General features: G+C 38.2%; 1 protein-coding gene across 23 annotated transcripts in view; it reads left to right on the top strand.

Annotated features, from left to right (window-relative positions):
- CYRIB (CYFIP related Rac1 interactor B) overlaps positions 1–26119 on the top strand; it is a 156294-nt gene that overhangs the window by 90048 nt on the left and 40127 nt on the right. For 13 of the 23 annotated variants that reach the window (XM_067018017.1, XM_067018020.1, XM_067018021.1 and 10 more), the window contains one exon: positions 13190–13228. The exons of 1 other annotated variant lie outside the window; for it this stretch is intronic. The gene's annotated coding sequence lies outside the window, so the exon portion shown is untranslated. Of the gene's footprint in view, positions 1–8749; positions 8782–13189; positions 13229–26119 lie in introns of all 23 variants that reach the window. 9 more of the 23 variants (XM_067018026.1, XM_067018034.1, XM_067018028.1 and 6 more) reach the window with 1 other exon arrangement.

The raw sequence follows: 26119 nt of genomic DNA, 5'->3' as shown, positions 1-26119 counted from the left end.
CTGCAGTTCAGACCCAGAAGTTTGAGAACATGTTGCACTTAAATATATACTTCTGTAGAGCATTATCTCAATATTTGGCACTTTTGGTATATTGCTGCCAAACACTTATGTTGTGTATTTCCAGCAGTAGGAGAAATGGCTAGAGCAAATTGAGAAGTGGACTTAGCCTCGGGACTTCGAATTTTCCAACCATGGACTTGTCTGCTTCTGTTACTGTGAAGTGTAATTTTCAGAGGTACTCTGTGGACTGCCACAGTTGTAGAAAGGGACATGAATGGATGGACTTTATATTCTTTGCTTCCGAAAGGACCATTTTCCTTTTGTTAATGTAGGTTAGACCTATTAATATTGATGTATTTTTACATAGGTTAGATCTATAATGTTTACTGTAATTACAAGTGAGAAATCACATGCTTCCCTCCCCCCCCCCCGCCCCCAGCCCTGTTGTATAGCTTACAATATGGAGTATCATTTTTATGCCTTGGCCAAATTGTCATACTTTTTTCTAAGTCTGGATCGGCTTCCAACATTTCATCCATTGCCTTCTCAATGTCATGAAACGTATCCATGAGTCCCTTTAATACGAATTTTTTTGCCGGTGTCACTTCCTCTGAGACGTCTTCACCCTTTTCGTCACAACCACTTCTCTCACTCACGTCGGTCAGTGGCCTCCACGGAGCTCTTCCTCAGGCTGCATACTAGTCTCCCTCATGGCAGCAGGGTCACATTCTTGAAATAGTCCGCTGTTTCTTCTGTAACTCCATTTATGTTCCATTAGAATTTGACTTCCAGTGTTAACACTTTTGTTCCTTTACTGTAGCTTTATCTTTGTTGGCAAGTTCTCTTGTTTGGTTATCCTTTTTTGTAAAATGTCCCATGGGTTTGTCTCTGGGAGACAAGGAGGAAACACAAATATATGCTTTGCAGTCTGTGTATGACCTGGATAGCAGATGTTCAGTGACCAGTCATTGACTGGCTTTGAGAGAAGTGTTCTGATTGGTCACTAATAATGCTGTAAAAGATTGGAGAAAATTATAAAACTAGAAATATAAAGCATTCTGTATTTTCAGTATCTTCATTGCTCATTACATTTTAAAGAGACAACCTGATGTTTTAGAAAAAATATATTCATGGGTATGGTTTATACAATAAACCATATTTTAAAGTGCTAAGCATATATTCATTTACTCCTCACAGTAATCCAGTGAAGTAGGTATTACTGTTTGTTATCCCCTCTACAGATGAACAAAGGCAGAGAGAGGGTAATTTGTCTGGAGCTTATCCTGACAGTCCAGCTCCAGAGTTCATGCTTTATGTTACATTTTGTAAACCAGCACTAGTTCATAAACTGTTGCCAGTCTGCAAAAAATTGGGATTTGAATTTTGCAAGTCTTTTAAAAACTACTTTTTTTTTTTTTTTTAAATATTCTAGGGTTTTTTTCCTAGTATATTAGTGTTCTGGGTTTTTTCTCTTTGGACCATGATGGATGGAAAATTTAAAAACAAAACAGCTGTCCTTCACCACAGAGAGCTTGAAAAATCTCAGTAGGCTATGCAGGAAATCCCATTCAGTACTCTAGAAGTGATCTGTATTCAAAGAACGTGTCTTGGTCTTCATAAAAGGATTAGCTAATGAATGTGCCGAAAGTGGAGCAGATTCCGGAAAGTCAAGGTATTAAATTGTACCATTCACCTTTGTGCTTTGTATGTAGATTTATCAGTTTCTTTAACAGTGATAGGAGAAAACATGCTTGTTTGCTCTCACCGTAAGCATGACATGCAGATTAAGAATTAATTCACTGACTTATTTTACGTGAACCATTCTGTAATGTGCTTCAACACTTCATATATGAAAGATATGTAAGTTATAAATCATTAATAAGCATAAAGTGAAAGTCCATGAACTCACCACTAATTAAGATCTAGGAACCTACTTTGTTGCTTCCCTATACAATTTCCCTGCCTCCCCCTAGAGGAAAATACTCTCCTGAATTTTGTGTTTATCACTTTTATAGATTAAAAAACCCCACAAATGTCTGCATCTCTAAATAATATGTATTTTAGTTTTGCTGTTATTTTTGAGCTATGTAAAAATTGTTATGTACTCTTTTTCAGACTTTTAATGAATTAATTCATCATTGTTTCTGAAATCATCCTTATCCTTCTAGGTGGCTGTAGCGTCTTTGGGCTGCTCTATACATTTTCATTGTGTGAAAAAGCTACAATTTATTTATTCTCCTATCATTGAAAGTTTAGATTGTTTTCAGTGTTTTTTTTTTTTTTTCCCCTCTGTAACAATGAATGCTGCTTTGAGCATACTTGTACATTTCTCCTGGCATCTATATGCAAGAGTTTCTCTAGGTATATACCTGAGAGTAGAGCTGTTAGATTGTAGGGTATGCAGTGTTCACTTTAACAAGATAATGCCAAATGTTTCCTAAAGTGATTGTAGCAATTTATAATCCCGCATATTGGGTATCTAAGAGTACCTATTTGATACCCATTTCTGCCAGCACTTAATATTGTTAGAGTTCTTAATTTTTACTAATCTAATGGGTGTAAAATGGTGTTTCATATGGATTTAGCTGATGAATGTCAAGGCTGAGGATTTGCCTTTTGTGCTTCTTTTTATTGAAATGCCTCTTCATGACTGTGGGCGTTTTTTCCATTGATTTCTTTGTCTTGTTATGAGTTTAGCAGTTCTTTGTATACTAGATACTAATCCTTTCTCTGTTATATACATTGTCAGTATCTTGCTGTAGTTTAGTGGTTTATATATTCAGTTTCTTTAAAGTGTCTTGATAAACAGGTTTTTGATACTAATATAATCAGTTTTATCAGTCTTTTTATTTATGGTTAATGCTTTTTATATTGCATGTAAATTAAAACACCCTTTCCCTACCTTGGGATTGTAAAGAACCATTCCTGTATTTTCTTGGAAAAGTTTGAGTTTTGCCTTTCAAGTTAAAGTCTTTAATCCCGTGAGAAATGGTTTATGTATGGTATAGGATAGGGATTTTATTTTATTTTTTATGTGAATAATCAATTACCCCAGCTCCATTTATGCAAGTCTCTTTTCCCCAGTGATCTGCAGTGCAGCCCCTTAACATTTACTTTTCTATTCATAAAAGTCTGTATTCTTGTACTATGCATTCTGCTTTTGGACTGTGTGCTGTCTTTCATTTGCCAGTTTGTCTTTATGTTAATACCATTCTGTCTTAATTACTGATGTTTTGTTTTATTTTATTTATTCATTTATTTATTTTTTCATAACTAAATCGGGCAACCCAGATTTTTTTTTTTTTGTCCTCTGTAGGCTTTTTTTTTTTACACTAGAAGGCTACTAATCCTTATATCTGCCGTGCAAGCTCAGAGTATCAACAAGTGGGTGGCTTATCAGGGAAAGACTAATAAAAAAGTGTCCCACCCAGTCTATCTCAGCCACCCCAATATTTTTCATTACGAACCTATTTACATCTAAAGTATGTAGTGTATACGGAGGGAAACCAGATGGTGGCTAAGTGGGTTTTTTTTTTTTTTTTTAACATCTTTATTGGAGTATAATTGCTTTACAATGGTGTGTTAGTTTCTGCTTTATAACAAAGTGGATCAGTTATACATATACATATGTTCCCATATCTCTTCCCTCTTGTGTCTCCCTCCCTCCCACCGTCCCTATCCCACCCCTCTAGGTGGTCACAAAGCACCAAGCTGATCTCCCTGTGCTGTGTGGCTGTTTCCCACTAGCTATCTATTTTACCTTCGGTAGTGTATATATGTCCATGCCACCCTCTCACTTTGTCACAGCTTACCCTTCCCCCTCCCTATATTCTCAAGTCCATTCTCTAGTAGGTCTGTGTCTTTAATTAATTAATTATTTTTAATTAATTAATTTTAAATTAATTATTTTTGGCTGTGTTGGGTCTTTGTTGCTGCGCTCAGGCTTTCTCTAATTGCGGTGAGCGGGAGCTACTTTTCATTGTGGTGCGCGGGCTTCTCATTGCGGTGGCTTCTCGTTGCGGAGCATGGGCTCTAGGCGTGCGAGCTTCAGTAGTTGTGGCTCGTGGGCTCAGTAGTTGTGGCTTGTGGGCTCTAGAGCACAGGCTCAGTAGTTGTGGCGCACGGGTTTAGTTGCTTCGCGGCATGTGGGATCTTCCCGGAGCAGGGCTCGAACCTGTGTCCCTTGCATTGGCAGGCGGATTCTTAACCACTGCGCCACCAGGGCAGCCCCTGTTTTATTTTACATGTTGATATCTGATTGGGCAAGTTGTCTTGTTTGATTCCTTGAGCGTTTTGACTGTTCTTTGGGTTTTTGCTTTTTCACTTAAAGTTTAGAATCAGCTTATAAAATTTTATAAAAGAATACTTTGGGGATTTTGGTTGGAAATGCATGTAATATTTACATGAATTTTAGAGAGAATTGACATTTCTTACAGTATTGAGTCTTCTTATGAACATGATGTCTTTACATTTATTTATGGCTTTTTATAAAGTTCGATGATTTTTTTCCATGCATATATTGCAGAACTTTTGTTAGATTTATTTCTAGTTACTGTATTTCTTTTTGCTATTGTAAATTGTGTCTGTGGGGAAAATTCTCTTTTGAGCTTTTTACTGGAAAATAGAAACGCAATTGAGATTTTCATATTGATAATAAGATTCAGTTACCTTGCCAAACTCAATCAATGAATTGATTTTTCCTTAAAATTTTTTTGACCCTTGATCTCTTTCTCTTGACTTTTAAAGTTGACTTGAACCTGCAGTACGGTGTTGAGTAGAAGTAGTAATAGCAGACATGTTTGTCTCACTTCGATTTTAAAGGGAATGTTTCTAACGGTTCTTCATTAAGAATGATTTAAATTGTTATAGGCTTTTTTTTTTTTTTTTTTTTCCGGTACGTGGGCCTCTCACTGCTGTGGCCTCTCCCGTTGCGGAGCACAGGCTCCGGACGCGCAGGCTCAGCGGCCGTGGCTCACGGGTCCAGCCGCTCCGCGGCACGTGGGATCCTCCCGGACCGGGGCACGAACCCGTGTCCCCTGAATGGGCAGGCGGACTCTCAACCACTGCGCCACCAGGGAAGCCCTTGTTATAGGCTTTTGGTAGAGGTAGATACCTTTTATCCTTTCTATTCTTATTTTGCCAAGTTTTTTTTTTTTAAATTACAAGTAAGTATAGTTCTCATCAAAAGCTCTTTCTGCATCTTCACCTGATCATATGTGAGTTTTTTCCTTTAATCTGTTAATGTGGTAAAAATCAGTTGTAGGTTTTCTGACCTGACTTTGCATTTCTGAGATGAACCAAGTTTAATCACAGTTTTTTTTTTTAAACTTTTAAATTCAGAGTAGGACTAGGAGTGGAGAGAGTGACAGTGGTGGGAGGGGTGGAGGTGATGAAAGAGGGTAAGAAGCTGGGAAAGATAGTCATTTCAGAGCTAATACAGTGACATATGATTTTGGAGCATTGTGTTCTTAGGAGGAAGTGTAATTAAACAAGTAGGTATTTATTTGATGTTTTCTAAAATTGACCCTAGGGAAAATGATATTTTCCTTACATATAGAATTGTAAATTTTTCCTGTTATTACTTCTCTTCTTATTTACCATTCCTTTAAAATTAAATCCTATGTGTAAGTTTTATAAGGGATTTTGAATATATGGAGTAGGTTACATGAACAACTCTGAGAACTCTTTTCTTTGAAACAAGCATTTGTTTTACAGAATTTGAGTTTATGGAACTGCAAAATAGGGTATGTATTTGTTTTACAGAATATATCTTAAGCCTGTGGAATCTTTAGGTTGGGATGGTTTCAGCACCTGTTGTCCAGAAATGCATCTTACAGTATGTTTATTGCCGTATGTTCCAAAACATACCTGAGTTTAGGAATTAGAGAAATCCCATTGTAGAAAGTCCAGTAATCAGGGCAAGCGATGACGGTAGCCAGAGATCCAGAAGTCAGAAGGTTCTGCGTAACGTTCCCAAAGCCCGGTGATCATCTTTATGAAGCCCCTGCCTCAGAGTTTCCCGTTATGCTGCTGTGGGTTGTTTTTTAAGGAATCATTGTAATTTTACAGAGGAAGTTAGTAAGGAAGTAGTATTTATTTTACAGAAAGTCACATTTACAGAAAGGAATATTTTAACTGTTACTGCTTTAACATTTTCCTGAAAAATAGTTCTCTCACCTATTCCCTGCCTTCCTCCTCCTCTTTCCCTTTCCTCCTTCTCTACCTTCCCCCCTCCTTCTCTGGTGACTCTGGGTAAGCTACTTCACCCTTTAAAGCCTCATCAGGGAAAAGAGGGTAATAATTTTAATCTCATTAGATTGTTAGTCTTCGATGAAATAAATCATGCCAAGTGCTTAGCATAGTGTCTCAAACACTGTAAGTACTTACGAAATGGCAGCCTAGTAGACAGAAAGATAATATTTAAAGACCGTATCTAACTTTATCATATACATTTATATTGAGTGTCTGATCTAGGATGTTCCGACTTGACAGTGATCCTCTTAAAAATAAGTAAGGCCTTGATAGAAAAATGAGAAAGGGTTAGTTTTACAAATGCGGAGGAAAAACTACTATATTAGTAGTTCAATAAAAGCAGTGTGGAAGAAGGCACCATATTGTATGTGTATGTGTACAAGCACACATACAGGCACACTTTTTAAACAATGAAGCTCCTGTCCAGGATGCATGGTTCTGATGACAGTATAGATTGGAACATACCTTTGTAAAGCAATTTGGCATTAGGTAGCAAGACCTCTGCGTATCTTAATTTAAACTTATTTCAACAAAGATTTGTGTTGGTCATAGCCAGGATAATTATTCACATTGTTCTCTGCACAAAGGAGCCACGTCTGTATATCAGGCACAACACAGAAATGTCACTTCTGAGGTCATGGGTGGGTTTAGGGATCAAGGCCTTCTGGCCACACTTTGGAGCAGCGGTTGCCTGGTCTGTAAACGCACAACAGCCCCTGTGGCGTGTCTGGGCTCAGGAGTGCTCATACTCCAGGGCCCCATCGGTGTGTACAACAGTGTCTTGTCTGGATTCAATTCCAGGCATCCCCTGAGATGATGTGTTCACTTACCTGCCCTTTTAGGGGATGATTCTCCAACTCCCACCTCCCCACCCCTGCCACCCCCTCTGACAGGAACTCATGTCGTAGTCTCTTCTGAGAAATTTGGGGCAGGTGTGTCTGGCACTGGCTTAGGCATATTTGTGCCTTGATGTCCAGGGCTTATTTTTGTGAGTACGCAAGAGCATGACTCATGGGCAGGGATACATGTCTGCACAGCCAGATCTGTTGCTTGCTGGGGTTCTTGAACCCCAACCCTGGCACAGCTACCTTGTGTAGTTGTTCAAGTTGCACAATAAAATACCAGTTCATAATTTGAGAATGGGATAACTTTTGCTAATCTGCACAAAGTCTTTATGTGCTTTTGGAGGCCCTGGATATAGCATGTACAGTAGTAGGAAAGTGTTTGAAAAAAATGTGATATACCCATATGATAGGATGGGATGTAATGATTTGGGAAGAATTTTTAATGATGTGAAAACGGTGCTTATGGTATGAATGATAAAAAGCAGGACACATACAAGAAAATGGTGTTCAACTGTATACAGATATGCATAGAAGAAGCATTAGAAGGGAATGAAATAAGTTGTTACAAGTAGTTAGCTTTGGTTGTGGGATTACAGGTAGTGATATTTTTTCTTTCTATTTTCCCTATGTATTTTGTTTGGTGAACATGTGTTGCTCTTATAGTAAAAGGGAAAAAGAAAATTATAAGAAATTTTTAGAACCTATAAAAATAAAGTCATGTTCTGATGACCTGCAGCTGTCTATTCAACTGTTACTTGTAAATTTACTTCTTCCTGCAGATAATACAGCTTCTTTAGACTCATGAGAAATGTCTATAATTTATAAACCTTTGGGAGCATGAGTTTACAATAGAGTTTAAGGATTTCCTGATAGTGCCAATTTAAGATGTGAAATATACTTGATATTTAAGTTACGTAGTATCAAAGGATTATATAGGTAAATAAGGTATTAATCATTACATAATATCAAGGTTGGTGATATATATTACATATACCTTGATAATTCATCAATATAGAAAATGTAGTTCTTGGTATAGCACGGAGTGGGGCCCTGAATGTAACCTTCACACTTTCTTCTAATGAAACCAGCTTTGTGGTAGTAATTATGGTGTAGGATGACATAGAAGCCTGAGATTTGTATTCATGTATTTGAGTTCTGCTGTGTCTTAGACATGGATACTTTTAAGTATAGTGTACTTGAGATAGAATGTCAAAATAGATATGTATATATTATTGTAATTTTAATATTAAATGAGAAAAATAGTGATTATGTTCAACAAAACTGTCATTTCCATTAATCTTCACACAATCTTTAAGATTATTTTTGCTATTTTACAGATAAATGAAACTGATGCTCAGATAACATTTTACAAATAACTTAATAATTTAAATAAGTAGAAACTCAGCCCAGGTGTATCTCATTCCAGAATCATTGTTATAAACTTTGCTTATATTTCCTTTTTATTATTAGGGGATATACATTTTTTTCATATATGTGTTTACTGTTTTGCTTTCTCATACAAATTACCATGATAATCTTTTCCTCTCTTGATGTGATTTTGTGTATATTTACATGAACTATTAAAACATTTTAGATTTCCTTTATTTTAAATTTTTATATGATTGATTCTCTCCATTTTAAATTTCTTACAGTGCTTCAAGTTATTCGTCTGAAGATAAGTAAGGTATTATTTTCTATTTTTTGAGATTTAGCTTTAAGAAATTAAACTCTTCTCTATCTAGAATATGTCGGGTGAGAAGGTTGTATCTTAGTTTTCCATGGAATTATTTCGGCACAATTTATTAAATAAAGTTTTCTTTCTTCATTGTCCTGTGATGACTACTTTATACTTTCCTCACATAGAATGTTCTCTTTGTACTTTTAACCTTCTTGTCCAGATGCTATTCATGCTTCAAAATCTACTTCAGCTACCAGAGCTCCAAAGCTTCATAAAATCTTTTCTAATACCTAATTTCCTAGCTGGAATTTTGTAATTGCCACGGCACTGTATGTAGCTGTTTCTCATGCTACTCATTTTTACCTTGAACATTTTAATTGCTATAGTAAGACTAGACATTTTTAGAGAGCACAGTCAATCTTTTTCATCATAGCATCTCGTAGGGTATCTATTTTGGTGCTGTATACATAAATAGACTTTCTGATAAGTATTTGGTGGTGTTTTTTTGTTTTACATTTATATACAATTAGGCCTATTCTGATTTCTGTTCTCTTCCCCTCACTATATATCTATGCCAGTTCCACAAGTTTTCATTATTAATGAGTAGGATGAGTCCATCTCGCCTGTTGTTCTTCTGTCTTTCAAAAATTTTTTGTAGATTTGCATGTTTCTTTTTTCTCAAATAGATATAGAATAACCTTCTCAAGTTCTCAAATTTAAAACAATCAGATTTTTGTTGGAATTATGTAATAATGCACTTTTGTAGTATTGTCTGATCTGCAAACATGGTCAATAGGCCCTTTATTTCAAGTGCTCTTTTCTGTTTTTAAGATGGCTTTTTAAATTGCTTTGTGTATGTCAAGGGGAGCTTAAAACAAATTGAATTCAATTAGGTTTTATCATGTACCCAAATGAAGGAGGAATGCAATCTAGGTTGAGAAGGTTGTATCTCATTTTTTCATGGGAGTATTTCAACACCATTTATTTAATGCAGTTAGATTTATTTACCATCATTCAAAATATTGGAAAGCTGTCAATGTGGCTGACCGTGCTCTGAGGTCATAACTCTTATGTTTTGCTGGAGGCAGAGGTTCCTAGAGGAACCTCTAGGTTTAAAGATTTTAGATGCTTGGATTATCTAATTTACATATTATCTAATAATCATTACTTAGGACCTGACATTTGATTTCTAAGGGTGAAAACAGTTACAAGTGTTTTATTATTTCTTGATTTATTAAAAATTAGGCAGAATCAATGGAACTTTTTCCCCGTGGTTTTATGTAAGTGGCACTGGTTTTTCTCCTGTGGTTTATGCAAGTGGCCAGCCAAGCCACTTGTTTTATTTCTGGGTGGCTGCATTGGGTCTTAGGGAAGGAAGTTTTCCTTTGGCAGAAAAAGCAAAAATGTGTTTATTCATTCCATTTGTAGTAGCATTGATCCAAGAGGAGCTTTTGAGGAAAACCAGAGCAAGTAAGGCTTTGAACGTAAATAGCTCCCATTCATCTCCTAATTGATAGAGGAAAGTAAAAGATTAAGGATTAATACTATATCAATTATAGACAATACAGAGTTCTAGTGCAGAAGTTGTAAACTGATGGTTCATCAACCAAATATAGAGCCCTCAGACTGTTACTTTTGCCTACTGAGTGTTTCCAAAACTTATTTAATTACTTTATAACATCTAAAAATTGTTTTATATGAGTACTTTGCATTGGATCGATCACCTGTATTTTCAGCCTGGCATGTTAATAGCTGTGGCACTCTGTAGATATTAAGCCCCACTTAGCACTTCTGACATGGTCTCAGCATCTAACTTTGCAACACCTGTTCTAGAGATGCTTGAATACAGAAGTAATAGTAGATCTAATACTGCTAATGCTGCTGAACCTTCAACATTGAGTAAACAGGAGATAGAATAGTAGCCATGAAGATTTTAGGTAGTGAGAGTTTGAGTTGAATATGGGATGTGTGAGAAAGAGTAGTTGCAGAGGAATCCAAGGTGTTTACCTGAGCAACTGTAAGGACAGAAGTGCCATCAACTGAAATGAGGGCGACTGCAGGTAGGTCAGGTTTGGGGAGTGAGATGAGTTCCGTTTTGAACATGTTAAGTCGGAGGTCTTCGTGAAAACATCCTAGTGGAGATATTGAGTAGGCAGTGCTGTGAGAGTGTGGAGATGGAGAGAAATGTCTGGATTGGATAAATAAATTTGAGCTGTAGAGATGACCCAGAGAGTCTGAGACGGAAGGAGGTCACAAAGAGAGTGGAGAACCTGGGGCTGAGCCCTGGGACATGTCAGCTTTCGGGGGTTTTAGAGAAGAGAAGTTGAGCAAAGGCGATGAAGGAGCATCCAGTGAGGTGGGACAGAAGGGAAGGAGGTGTGGTATCCTGAAGGACAAGTGTCGACCTGGCTTCACGCCCAAAGCAGAGCCTGAGACAGGGACTTTTTAGGCAGGTGAGTTATTGGGGGAAATATTAACAAGAAACAGAAGTTGGAGAACTAGGGCAAGTGAAACGGAAAAGGAAAGTCAATCTAAGGGTGTATTATTGACCTGGTCGCTTCTGTGAGCAGCTGGGGCTTGATCCTTAGGAAGCCCTCAGAAGACATGAAGCATATGCCTTTTGGTGGGAAGAAGAGGGTATTTCTATACCAGACCTCATCCCCCCATTGGTTAGGGGTTGCCCAGGGTGTTGGTATTAACACCTTCATGCTTCCAGGTTCATTATGACTCAGGATGGCCGAAGAGTCCCATTAGGATCTCTTATTGCAAAGCCTTTGAGTGGGAAGTGAGCCCTACCAGTGCAGCAAGCAGCTAAGGGAGGTGCCTCAGCTGGAGTGCAGATGTGAGGCAGTGAGACGTGACACGTGAGACGTGTCCCATACAGCCCACCCTCTTGTACCCTCCATTGAATGCTTGCCCTTCACTGCGAAGCTTTCAGGGTGGTGGCTGGCCACAGTCTCTACATCAAACTTATAGCAGGAGGGTTAGTGGAATAACGTTCATTATTTCAGTCCGCTGCTTATTCTAGATCTTCCTCACCTTCAGCCAGCACTGCAACAGGCTGATCCATTCTCCTGGTAGAGTGACCCAGATTTTCTTCCCCAAGGGATCAGTGCCTGTAGTGACTTTATCCTTGTCGGGCCATAGTTGCTGCAGCTGCCCATTTACAGTTATCCCTGGACATGGCAGCCTCAGTCGAATCCCCTAGGTTCGCGATACCCTCTCTCCTGTGCCGGTTGTGTAGCAGCAGCCATAAGTCCTCGTGGTTGTTAGGGTCAGTCTACAGGACCCCCCACCCCCACCCCCCCGCCGCCGCCGCCCCGCGCTGCCACGTCCCCTCATTCCTCCTCCCATTTGATTATTGCTTTGGAATTCTTCCTGTGGCTCCTGACCGAAGCACCTCCCCTTCTCCTGCAGAATCAGAATTTTTAACCCAGTGGAGCCTAAGGTTGCCAGTCTGCTTTTCATCTTTTGGTTCCTGGATTCATGTTTTGTTTTGTTTTTTTTAATCTGTCAGAGACACAGTGCCACATTTTGGCCTTGGGAAGACTGTGTCAGATCACTTACCCGCTTGGATGACACTGCCCAGTTCCCTCAAGATGTTACCAATCTTTTATACATAGACATTTTTGTTATATTTGTTAATACACGACTCTTGGGTTATATGAGATAAATAATTAGGGGAAGAAAATTTTACATAAAGGTGATTAGTTACATTAGTCAAATGTGTCTCCTCACTCTGTGAATTAAGCTAGTTTGTTATCTGGCTTTGCTCTTAGTTGCAAAGTTAGAATAAACTCATTCTGAAAATTTCATTTCACCTAAAATTGTTTAATAAGGATTTGAAAAAGTAAAACCAGTCCTAGAGAGGACTTTGTGGTTCAGTGAGTTTTGCCAGTGTGCCTCTGGCTTATAATAGGTAATTGTCACGGAATATAAGGATCAGTAATAAAACTGATTTTTTAATACATTGAAACTGTGATAAGAATATAGAAATATGCCTCTTTTGATAATTTTACAAGAATAAAGAGGAATTACTACTACTTTTTTCTCTTGGTATGTGAATAAAGAATTAGTAAATTTTTTTCTCTTGTTATCTCCTGCTTCATAAGCTGTGATGAGAACTGTGTACTTTTCTTGGTACACCTGCTTGTCTTTTAATATCTTGAGAGTGTCAACTAGGGTGTTTTGTATCACCTATTGGTATTTCTCAGGGCTTAAGATAATGCCTTACTCTTAGTAAGTCCTCCATAAATAGTTGTTGAGTTAATCCAAGGGGAGAAATATATGGCTCATGCAGGTGGTTATGTGATAGCATTGATGAACTTTGTTGTTAAAGTTAGCTTTCATAAAATTAAAACTTGTTTTAAATTATAATAATGTTTTAGACTTTCTTCCTTTTTTCTTTAAACAGATAGAGGGACAAGAACAGAATCACCAGCACTGGCTGAAGGTAAATATGTCTTTGGGGGAAATGATTATTCAAATACAAATGAAAAGTTATGATTTAAATAAAAAACTACATTGACTAGACATAATTTAAGGAAAATGTTCTGTATATAATATTGAACTGCTAAAAATGTCTAGGAAATACCCTATATTGTTTAGTTTCTGGCTTAGAATGGGAAGTAATATAGATTAATTAGAAGTTTTTTTTGCAGCTTCCTTTCAATAGGGGAGGTATGTGTTTTTCTTTGAATTCCTTTTTAAGTCATTTTAGCTGTCACCAGTATAGTTGATAAAAAAATGTCTAAGCCATAATTCTAGTAGTTAAAAATAAAATGTATATATATATTTGAAAGCTAGCTAGAAGGAAAGACACTTACCTATAATGGATTTTGGTCCTTTTATAAAGTCTTGAAAGTAAAGAACACAACCACGACAAAAAAATAATTACCGTTAAAGGGTCCTGAGTACCTAACCATTTATAGTCCTGTAATTGTTTTCATTGTAACAAGTTAATAGGTATTTGAAAATGTAATTTTTATGTAGACATACTTTGTGTTCTTCAAGTGAAAATGATCAGCTTAAAGTCTCTGTGTTTTTTCTAATTATAAACAGATATATATATTTCAACACTTGCCTGTCATTTTATTAGAACTGATATGACAGTTATCATAGTAGTCCTTTGGAATTGTAATCATCTCACCTGCTCTCTGTGTTACAGTGCAGGAGTTCTCAACCATTTTTTTGTTCCATGAATTCTAATAATAATCCATGATTTTATGAAGTAAAATGCATAGAATTACAAAGGAAACCAGTTAGTATTGAAATGTAGTTAACAAATATTAAAAATGCAAATTTTGATAGAGTATTATATATCTTCTCACATTAGAGAATAAGCTTTAGTGACAATTCTGCTAAGTACTGTAATTTTAAATAATGATGAGTTTGCAGTAATTGTAATGTAATGTGAAAATACCTGTGATGTTTATTAATGACAAATTCATAGATATTTCTAATCCTACTGTGGTTTGTTACCTATAATCTTAATTGAAGGAATTGTTAAATCTCACATAGAGGTTAGTAAGAAGTTTCCCATCCAGATTCAGGAGGTCACTGAATTCTCTCTCTGAACCTCAGATTAAGAACTCCTATTAGTGAAAAGTCAGCTAGACCTTTCTTTCTCCATTATATTTGAGTAAGTGTAGTTTTTTATGTTCTGTATAACTAATCTTAAAGAAGTAGAGTTATACATCCATTCCTTAAGAAATACTCTAACCGAAATAGCTTTGAAGAAACTTCTGTTTGCTGATCAATAATCAGAGAAACAACAGCATATTCTGTAGAAAAGGGAACAGAAGATAAGTGTGAAGCCCTGGAGAGTGCTTGCCTTCAAAGACCTCACATTCTTGTTCAGGGAACATGAAATAAACATGAAGAAAGTAACATATCAGTTTGAGATGCTAAAAGTTTAACAAGAGAAATGTCATAATTGTCATAGGAAGGATGCAAATAGTAAGTGCTCTGATGCTTGTGTTGTGGAAGCACAAAAACGTCAAGACTTGTAAGAAGTCAGCAAGTGTCTTCCATTTACTTCAGGAGTATGCACTGTACATGAGAATATGCCAACCTAAGCCAGGAAGAGCCTGGAATGGTGTCACTAAATTTGAATGTCCAGCACCTTGTGGCTGACTGCTAATAAAGGGAGTGGCAGGTGTACTGAAGTTTGGTTGATGACAAAAATAGCCCTAATATTTGTTTTGAAGAGGACATGGAAGGGGTATCTGACTTTTGTGGTGTTTGTTTGGGTGTTTTGGTTTTTTTCCTTTTTTTTGGTTGTGGTCCTTGATTCTTCCTATCAGTGTGATCTGACGCTGATGCCATATTTTAAAGACGTTCTTAAAAGCTGCACTGTCAGCGTCATTGGAAGAAGCCCCACTTTTAAAAAACTAATTTGCTGCTTTTGCCCAAGTCACCACGTTTCTCTGGTCCTCAGTTCCCTTCTTTGATGAATTTAGAGAATTGAGCTACATGATTTCAAGTCATTTCATCAACCTTATATTCGGCCTCAGATTTTCTATCCCTTGTCATTTCCTTCCTTTCTCTTCTCCTTTCTCCCTCCCAGCAACTTTAGACATAGCGTAAAAATATTCAAAGTAGTTAAGTGATTTGACCTTGGATTTATATAAGTATTGTCCTTGTATATGCTATGTGAAACTTAAAAAGCTATAATTATTGGGTAGCATACTTAATTCAAAAAAGTTTATATGATATACACACACTGCATTTTGGTCTTACTTAATGGTTTCAAAAATTCATTTAAAATTAATATGCTCCGCTATACTGAGAAACAGTAGATTACCTCCAATTTTTTGTAAATCAGTTTTTTTGTTTGTTTTTGGGTAAATCAGCTTTTATAACGTTATTAAGTGAAAGGTATCAGACCATGGTATTTGAAAATAATTATAGAGTATGCTTGTTAAATTTGCTGAGGGAATCTGTCTACTCTCTAACTGAAGTAAAGTATTATTTTTAAAAAATGATATAAATAAAACATATATAAGCGGTTATAATTACCACCTCCTCTGAAAGATCAAAGTGTAATGAATGACCTCTGTTGGAGTCTTTTTAGCATTATCTTTTAAGAGAGATATCATATTATCGTTATCTTTTAAGATACTGGTTTAAAGACATACAAAATGTAGAAAAGTTATTGAAGTATGTATCTTAAAACTTATATGATTACCAAGAAGAGAAAATTTATATTTTGTTTTTGTATTCTGTTTGATTATGATGAGCCTGGAGAAGTTATGTGTAAGAGATTTTAATTTAAATTCAAGAACGAGGAAAACGTTTAAATTCCTTTTATTTTTTTATAAATTTATTTATTTTGGGTTGCGTTGGGTCTTTGTTGCTGCATGTGGTCTTTCTTTAGTTGCGGCAAGCGGGGGCTACTCTTCGTTGCGGTGCGTGGGCATCTCACTGCGGTGGCTTCTCTTGTTGTGGAGCACGGGCTCCAGGTGCGTGGGCTTCAGTAGTTGTGGCTCGCGGGCTCTAGAGCGCAGGCTCAGTAGTTGTGGCCCATGGGCTTAGTTGCTCTGTGGCATGTGGGATCCTCCTGGACCAGGGCATGAACCCGTGTCCCCTACATTGGCAGGGAGACCCTTAACCACTGCACCACCAGGGAAGTCCCCAATTCCTTTTTTTTTTTTGCGGTACGCGGGCCTCTCACTGCTGTGGCCTCTCCCGTTGTGGAGCAGAGACTCCGGACGCGCAGGCCCAGCGGCCATGGCTCATGGGCCCAGCCGCTCTGCGGCATGTGGGATCTTCCTGGACTGGGGCACGAACCTGTGTCCCCTGCATCAGCAGGCGACTCTCAACCACTGCGCCACCAGGGAAACCCCCAAAGACATTTCTTAGTTAGCATCTGTTGTCTTTTTCTTGTCTTCGTATTTTTTTTTTCTTGAAATTTTTTTTCTGAGAGTTTTTTCCCTAATTTAGAAATTTTAATGCTGGTATTGAATTAATTTCTTTCAGCAATAATTGAAAATTTTCTTAACTCCTTTCAGATAAATTATGTGTACTTTTATTTATGACTAAGAAGCAGTAAGGCAATATGGTTAAGAGAACTGTTGGGAGCCAAATTTGCCTCAATGAAAATTCCACCTTCATTGTTTACTAATTGTTGACCTTGAGCAAGTTACTTAATCTTTCTGACCTCAGGTAGCTCAGAGGTAAAATAAGGATTATGGTGCTAACTAACCACATAAAATAGTTGAGGATTTTATGAGATAATACTGTATCTGTAATACTTTAGCATATTATGTGATACACAGTAAGATCTCAATCATTGACTTTTACTTTTCATTTAGTAATTACTTTGAATTAGCACCTCTGCAAGGTGCTTTGGATGTAAAAGTTAAATTATAGTCGCTCAGGGAAAAATGAATTCTATTGCCCTTAGTTCCTTCAGTCTGTAATGTTTAAGAAGGTCCTTATGATGAATATTTCCTAAATAAACCCTTCTAAATAAAGCTCTTTCAGAAGCGAAATCCTCATAATTACGAGATAGGAGATTATCTTGTAATTTTTTGCATACATGAGCATGTGTGTGTGGGTGTCTGTGTGCATGTGTATATAGTCTGATGCATAACTTTCTTTTACCTCAGTTTAATATATTTTAAGCTACTTCAAATATTTAATGAGTTGTCAAGCAACACAGGGATTGTTTGGTTAGTTTGGTTCCAAGAGGCCAGTGGAAACTGGGACCAATGAGGAGAAATTAACAAGTGGGTGAGTTTCAGCTTAATACAAGTTTTGTGTGGTTCTTGAGGGTTGAATTCGTGTCAGATTAAGTGTGTATCATTTGATTATTGGCTGAAGTTTCTTAAAACGTTTTTTAAAATTGACTTGAGTCTAAAAATTTGTCATTTGAGAACAGAATGACTTACTCTTTGGATGTAGTCATGCGGAGTAAAGTAAGTAGAGGCTAAATGACTACTTGGCATAGATAGATGTTGTAGAATAAGTTCTTACTAAGGTTAGATGGTCAAGCTTGAGTCTTCCATTTTAGTGCATGTCTTAGTTTGGGCTTCTTTAACAAAGTATTGTAAACTAGGTGGCTTACAAGCAACAGAAGTTTATTTCTCACTGTTCTGGAAGCTCAAAGTCCAAGGCCAGTGTAGATGGTCCCTTCCTGTTCTAAGATTCTCTTACTCATTGATGATTGGATATTAAGCCATTCTGCCTGATATCTTTCACTCCTCATGGCAACTATTAATGTTAAGAAGAAACCTCAGCCCACCAAAAAAAAAAAAAAAATAGGGAATTCTCACTTCAGAGAATACTTTATCTTTTTAATTCAAATTATGAGGGAAAGTAGAAGGACAATTTTTTTTTTTTTTCATTTTTTTGGTCATGCTGTGTGGCATGTGGTATCTTAGCTCCCCAACCGGGGATCGAACCTATGCCCCCTGCAGTGGAAGCACAGTCTTTTTGTTTGTTTGTTTGGCTGCGTTGGGTTTTTGTTGCTGCGTGTGGGCTTTCTCTAGTTGCGGCGAGCGGGGCTACTCTTTGTTATGGTACGTGAACTTCCCATTACAGTGGCTTCTCTTGTTGCGGAGCACAGGCTTTAGGCACATGGGCTTCAGTAGTTGTGGTACGCGGGCTCAGTAGTTGTGGCTCGTGGGCTTATTTGCTCCTCGGCATGTGGGATCTTCCTGGACCAGGGCTCTAACCTGTGTTCCCTGCATTGGCAGGCGGATTCTTAACCATTGCACCACCAGGGAAGCCCGAAGCCCAGAGTCTTAACCACTGGACTGCCAGGAAAGTCCCGGAAGGGCAATTTTTAAGAGCCTCTTAACCATTTCAATCATAAAGAGATAACTAGAAATGCTTATTCCTATATATCAAATCCTGGCAGATTTCCTTGAGATTGGAGGTTTCCTGCTTTCCCCCCTCTTTCTCCTCCACTGAAATCTCTGAGGGGAAAAGAATGATGACAGGTTCGTATTTTATCCTTTCACTACCTTGAGACCTCCTAACCTGGCATTGAGGCCCAAGTTCCTTGCTGTTTTTGCTGTAGTTTGGTGGCTGGGAGAGGAATCAGAGGCGTTCATTCTTGGAGGGTGAGGTGGAATGTTTATATGTAGTGGATGAGAACCTCTCTGTAGCCCTTAACCTCCGTGCCAAAATATATTAAAAAGCGATTTTTCTGAGGATGACTGTTGTGTTTTAGGATCAAGATTTTAAGAATTTGGGCTCTCGTTGCTGTAATTCCTAGGAACACGAGAAATACCGATGACGATTAGTTCAGTGGTGATAAAGGGTGTTGTGGGAAAGTATCAGTGCCGTTTAGACCAGCTTTGATGTGTTATCAGTAAACCTTTGCCTGCTAACCTTGTCCTTGGTTGGGTTTCTCAACTTTGTGGAGCTTATATTTGCATTACTCCTTTGTAGGCAACACATTCCATAAGCTTACTCCCTACTTTGTGTGTTTTTTGTTTGTTTGTTTTGTTTTGTTTTGTTTTTTGGCTGCACCACACGGCATGTGGGATCTTAGCTCCTCGACCAGGGATCGAACCCACACCCCCTGCAGTAGTAGCGTGGAGTCTTAACCACTGGAACCCCAGGGAAGTCCCACTCCCTACTTTGTAAAGTTGCAGTTTGTTTCATTTGACCTAAAGCTACACCTTTTACAGGATGCCCTTCATTTAGATATGCTCTTCTTTGATGAACAAGCTTTTTTTACTTGAATTTTAATTCATCCATTAATTCAGCTAATGTTTATTGAGTAGTGACTGTATAATAGAATGTTTGCTGGAGGCTAGAGGTTCAAAGATGAAAAAGATGTTTGGAAGAACTTTCCCATAAAACTCATCAAGGAACTGATGTGCTCTATCTTCTATAAACTGTTAAGAAAGAGCTAATATATAAAATATCAAAACCAGACAAGAACACAGAGAAAAATTATTCGTTGGTCTTACATGATAATCCAAAGTAAAATATGAGTAAATCAAATCTAGGAATTTATATATGTATACATATATGTATATGTATATATATATATATATTTTTTTTTTTTTTTTTGCGGTACACGGGCCTCTCACTGCCGTGGCCTCTCCCGTTGCGGAGCACAGGCTCCGGACGCGCAGGCCCGGTGGCCATGGCTCACGGGCCCAGCTGCTCCGCGGCATGTGAGATCTTCCTGGACCAGGGCACGAACCCGTGTCCCTTGCATCGACAGGCGGACTCTCAACCACTGTGCCACCACGGAAGCCCAATGATCATATTTTTTAAAGAGAAACTTTCATAATAAATCCTTATAAAATAGGTAATTCTGAGTTGCAGTTTTGTTTTGCTTTCATATTTCCATCACACACCATTTTGTATACTCCTAAATTATTTACTTCAGAACTTTGTACTGTTCCTTCTCATAACCTTTGTCTGTCCCTGAATTCAGGATGTTAGTGCGGGAAGCATTTCTTTGCTTTAGTCTAAATTTGCAACTCAGGCAGCTAATTTGCATTGGTGGTTTAATTTTTAATGGCTGGGTGCATGGAAGAGTACTAGTACTAGTAATCTTTGAATCAAACTCCAAGATGCCATGACAATCTGATGTAATACTCTTTTATTATGGCTCACTTCCATTTAAGGAACAACATTGGTCTGCTAATTTGTTGTACTTATTGCACATAGCCAGGCATCCTAGTGAGTGTTTTATTTAAAATAGCTTAACTGGGAATTCCCTGGTGGCACAGTGGTTAGGAATCCACCTGCCAATGCAGGGGACACGAGTTCGAGCCCTGGTCTGGGAAGATCCCACATGCCAAGGAGCAACTAAGCCCGTGCGCCACAACTACTGAGACTGCGCTTTAGGGCCTGCGAGCCACAACTACTGAACCCACACGCCGCATCTACTGAAGCCTGCGCACCTACAGCCTGTGCTCTGCAACAAGAAAAGCCACCGCAATGTGAAGCCTGCGCACCGCAATGAAGAATAGCCCTGCTCGCCGCAACTAGAGAAAGCCCGCACACAGCAATGAAGACCCAGCATGGCCAAAAATAAATTAATTAATTGAAAATAAATAAAATAGCTTAACTAAGATTTTTCTTTTTAAAATACTAAATTTAAGTGTATCCACTAGATGTTAGCATATTGTACCATATGTAGAATCAGAGCCAGAAGAAATGTGAGACATTTAGTCTACCAAGTAAACTGACCTGTGTAAAGTCACATATTTTGTGATAGAGTCAAAACTAGAAATCAGGTCTCCCAATTTTCATTCCATTCTTTGTTTATGTCATATTTCTTTAAGGCAAGTAGCTTAACTTCATGTTAATCACTAGACTAATGAAATACATTGTGAATAGGGATTGGTGGTGAGATTTTAGTATGATGGTATTGTAGCTGGGCACCCAGGAATACCTGGATCAAGCTTCTCTTTATGTTTTGTAGAGTAAGGCGAATCAGAGTCACTTTATTAAGAGGTACACTAATACCTGGTGATGATAGATTAGATAGTGTTGGTAAGGTTAAGAATTAGTTACTCTCTGTGAGTTCCTCTGTATAAGTCAGATTTCAACTAGGAAAGCAGAAACCTTGCTAGGTATTTTAAAACAGGAAGTTTAATATATGTATTTATTTACGCAAGTGTTGGAAGCCTGAGCAAAAAATGGACGCTGGGGTCTGTGTTTTTACTTAAAACAACTTCTGTCACCAATTCTGGACTGTTTTCCAGCACCGCCTCTGACACCAAATGTGTGGGTTTTTTTCCCCACACCAGCCAGTTCTTCAGCTCTCCAGACACTGTCTAGGTCCTAGAATTCATTTGATTCTAACACTGTGTGGAGTGAGTGTAGACCCCACAGGTTAAGAGCTCCATCCCGTAAGACTGCCCTCCCACTCCAGATGCCTGTCTCAAACCCTAGGCCTCCGCTACTTCTGACCAACCAGCTGTATATTGGGGCTTCCCACGACCCCCTTCTCAGGTTCGATAATCTGCTTTAATGACTCACAGAACTCAGGGAAACACTTTACTTACGTGTTTCAGTTTATTATAAAGGATTTTATAAAGGGTACAAATGAAGAGCCAGATGAAGAGGTACATAGGGTGAGGTCTGGAAGTATACTGAGCATAGGAGCGTCTGTCCCCGTAGAGTTGGGCTGTGCCACCCTCCCAGCATGTAGACACATTTACCAGCCGGGAGGCTCCATTATGTAGGCATGACTGATGATAAGTCATTGGCTATTGATGATCAGACTCCGTTCTTTTTTTTACAGTTAAAAAATGTTTAATGCCACCCATGACCCTTCCATTATAGAGTATATTCATTGTAGAGAATAAAATTCCTTAACCTGATGTCTAAGGCTCTCTCTGATTCAGCATCAAGCCATATTTCAGTAGAGCAGAGTGGCTAAGGGCACATGCAGACAGGCCGCCCCAGCCTGAATCCCAGCTCTGTGGGAATCTCCAGTCCTCCGCTCCCCAGAGGTCAGGAGATGGGGCTGAAAGTTCCAACTCTCTAGTCATGCCTTGGTCTTTGTGACAAGCAGTCCCCATCTTGAAGCTAACTAGGGGCTTGCCAAGTATCATCTAAAAAACAAGAGGCTCCTGCCACCCAGGAAATTCCAGGGATTTAGGAGCTCTGTGTTAGGAACTGGTGATAAAGGCCAAATGTATATTTCTTATTATATCACAAGAGGTAACAGATATTTTGAAATTTAAAAAAATGATTTATTTATTTATTTTTGGCCGCATTGGGTCTTCGTTGCTGCACACCGGCTTTCTCTAGTTGTGGCGAGTGGGGCCTACTCTTCATTGCAGTGGCTTCTCTTGTTGCGGAGCACAGGCTCTAGGCGCGCGGGCTTCAGTGGTTGTGTCTCGCGGGCTCTAGAGTGCAGGCTCAGTAGTTGTGGCGCATGGGCTTAGTTGCTCTGCAGCATGTGGGATCTTCCCGGACCAGGGCTCGAACCCATGTCCCCTGCATTGACAGGGGGATTCTTAACCACTGCACTACCGGGAAAGTCCAGTAACTGAGATGTTAATGGTAACCACAGGAAGTAACCATTACTCCTAAAGCTGGGGGAGAAAAGGCAAGAGGTGGATTAGGCAGAATTTCGGTGTGTGGAGGAAGGCTGGAAGCTTAGACCTCGGAAGGGGGCCAGGCATTTTGCTGCTGCCAGAAGTTCCACAAGAAGCTAGAGCCTGAAACCATAGCTGTCTTTTGCTCACAGGAAATGCTGACAGGACTTGAAAAACAGAGAGAGAGACCTTCTTTCTTCCCACCTTCCAGTTTTCTTTTAGTGGCTCCCACTGATGGAATATACTGAGAAGTCAGCTGACAAAGTAGTCTAGGACATACACTTCACAGCTTCCTTTCCCCAGCATCACAAAGCAGATTATAGAAGGATAGGCTTGGGGGTGTGAGAAATAGGTAACAAACCGTCACTGTCCACCTCTTTGACTCCACGGCATTCGTTTATCCATGTTGATTTAAGGCCGACAATAACAGCATTTTCATGCTTCCTCCCAGAATTTTTGTTCTTGGATAGCTCATGCTCTAGGGGTACAGGTGGAATGGAAAAAACGATGTATGGATCTAGAGTCCCAGAGAAAACGCTGAGTCTACTTATTTTGCAAGTTCAGTGGAACCAGATGTGGGGAGAGAGTTGCAGTCCTGGGAGGTCAGGTTCTGCTTAAGCATGTTTCCCACAGAAATACCAGAAAACAGCAAAGGGCAGGAGCCAAAGGGAGGTCTCGGTTGTGCTATTTAATGAGCAGGTATTCGTTGCCAGTCACTGTCATTGTGTTAGAACAAAGGATTCTGTTTAGCAGCTTCTCCTGTTGGGAAGAAAGGGCGAAAGGAAAGTGGAGAAGTAGGTATGAGAAGCTTAGGGTGTGATGTGCATTTGCAGTGCCATCAGGAAAGCAAATAGCATAACGTCATGATAATTACTGCACATACTTTTTGATAGACTTGCTTGAGTTGATTATTTCTCTCCATTATACTGGCACTCAACTATTTCAGCTTCTTACGTAAAATTATCATGTTTAAAGCCATTAACTGCTATGTTCCTAATGTGAGTTGCGGCATTATCAGAAGCTAAGAAGGAATTATGGTTATACCTCTCCTTTAAATTATTGGGTACCTAACTGATCCTTTACATGAAAGAAATACCATTGGATCCAGCTATTTACAGTGATTAAATTAATTCATTAGATGTTTATTGAATATTAACTCTGCCCTATGTTGACTATTTCCTTAGTGTACTTGTATCGGGGTACATCAAATACACATTTGGCCAATAATCAATATTCAGCCAAGGCCAAAGCTGAAAATCATCACAGAATGAACTTCTGAGATGCAAGAATAAATCTGAAAATTTATCAAAATTTAATTATTATAATGTTATTAATTGTAATAGTCAGATATTAAAAGTTTGATATATTGAAATTTTAATTCTTTCCCTGTTGTCAGCTGCTGGATCACTCCTGGAGTCACTTCTGCTGTTCATTATTAAGTCGACACTTGCTTGCAAATCATGTGATGCTGCAGGTTAAGAGCAGTTCTGCAAACAAGGCTTTGTGCACTGTTTGAAAAAGATGGTGCCTGAATTATTTCAGAGGCAGATGTGCTAAGTGAGATTGTTGATATCATTTGAATTATTTTGAAGTTTCTACTATTTTAACCTGTACTTTTTGCTTTATGTAATCACTTGAGAAATGTTTATCCTTAAACCTTAGACCTAGAAATGTGGGACTGGAGTTACATAACTGGTTTTCAGGATAGTTTCTACTTGCCTTTCACTTTTTTATTCACCAAATTGCAACATTTTCTGTGTAGTAGATTGATTAGAAGGCTTTATTTCAGCATGTGTCATATCATATTTCTGTAATTGCTCTCTTTGAGCACATCAATTTTGTTATTTCTTTAACAGGCTCCAGCAGGTGGAATTTATTAGTGATTTTTTTTTTTGCTGTTGGCATTAATTATCTTAGTACAATATTGATGCTTTTTATGTTAAAGCAGATTTTTAAACATGTAATAACTACTTGGTTGAATATATATGAATAACAAAGCGATTCCAGATTCCTTTGTATCTCTGGTAGTTTATCTTTGGAAGGACAGTTATTAAAGCGATTCATTATTTTTTGCTTGTGCAAAATACTGCATTTTGTGATGTTACATTGTGTTATAGTTTTTGAATACACAACTGAAGAGTGTGAACTTGTGATTCCTGGCCTTCACCATGTGTGTACCATTGTCAGTGAACATTGCATCATATTTTTCATTATTGATTTTCCATTCTGTTAATATTGCTTCAGAGTCACGGTACATGTTACATGAGAAGCAGAAATTTCTCGGTTGACAAGTAAAGCAGAAGGATAATTGCATTCCAGAGTAACTCACCATCTTGTCAATTTTAAGGATTTTCAGTTGCTTCTACAGGTCTGAATATCTGTAAGATTGAGAAATAGCATATATAATATTAAGTAACATTTTATGTGCGACAGAATATAGTTCAGGAACATTGTATGGTAGTATGTTTTCTAGAAGACCTTTTTGCCTAGGATTCAGAGCTTGGGTAAATATAAGAAATTATTTGTCTTTAACACTAAAAATGGTTGGTAGTTTCTAGTGATCATTTTGACAGGTTTTTTCACATTCACACATTTTTAGTCCCCGTAAATTGGAAGAAATGGGATTGTATTAAGGCATTCTTATGAAATCTATTGTTTGGTGGTTTTATTAGAACAAAGTATGTTTTCAGTATCTCCTTATTTTTTTTGTTGTTGTTTTTTTTAACATCTTTATTGGAGTATAACTGTTTTACAATGATGTGTTAGTTTCTGCTTTACAACAAAGTGAATCAGTTATACATATACATATGTTCCCATATCTCTTCCCTCTTGTGTCTCCCTCCCTTCTACCCTCCCTATCCCACCCCTCTAGGTGGTCACAAAGCACCGAGCTGATCTCCCTGTGCTATGCAGCTGCTTCCCACTAGCTATCTATATTACATTTGGTAGTGTATATATGTCCATGCTACTCTCTCACTTCGTCACAGCTTACCCTTCCCCCTCCCCATATCCTCAAGTTCATGCTCTAGTAGGTCTGTGTTTTATTCCCGTCCTACCACTAATCTCTTCATTCCTTATTTTCTTAACACCACATTTCTCTGCGTTCTTTATTCATTTATCTGAGTTGAAGATGGTAATGGATATTGGCTTGATTTTGGAGTTTGTCCTCCTTGTAAAGTTTTGAGGGGACAGCACTGACACTCTGCTTTTAATTTTTTATCAGAAGATGTGAAGAATTCCCAAATAGGACTTTTTTGGAGGATGCATGGTCTCCTGGAAATTAAATAGAATAAGCTTTAAAATGTGGGTTTAAATTT

This window comes from Kogia breviceps, chromosome 17 (genome assembly GCF_026419965.1).
Source record: "Kogia breviceps isolate mKogBre1 chromosome 17, mKogBre1 haplotype 1, whole genome shotgun sequence".
Taxonomy (NCBI): Eukaryota; Metazoa; Chordata; class Mammalia; order Artiodactyla; family Physeteridae; genus Kogia; species Kogia breviceps.
Note: the sequence above shows the minus strand (reverse complement) of the source record. Positions and strands in the feature narration are given on the sequence as shown.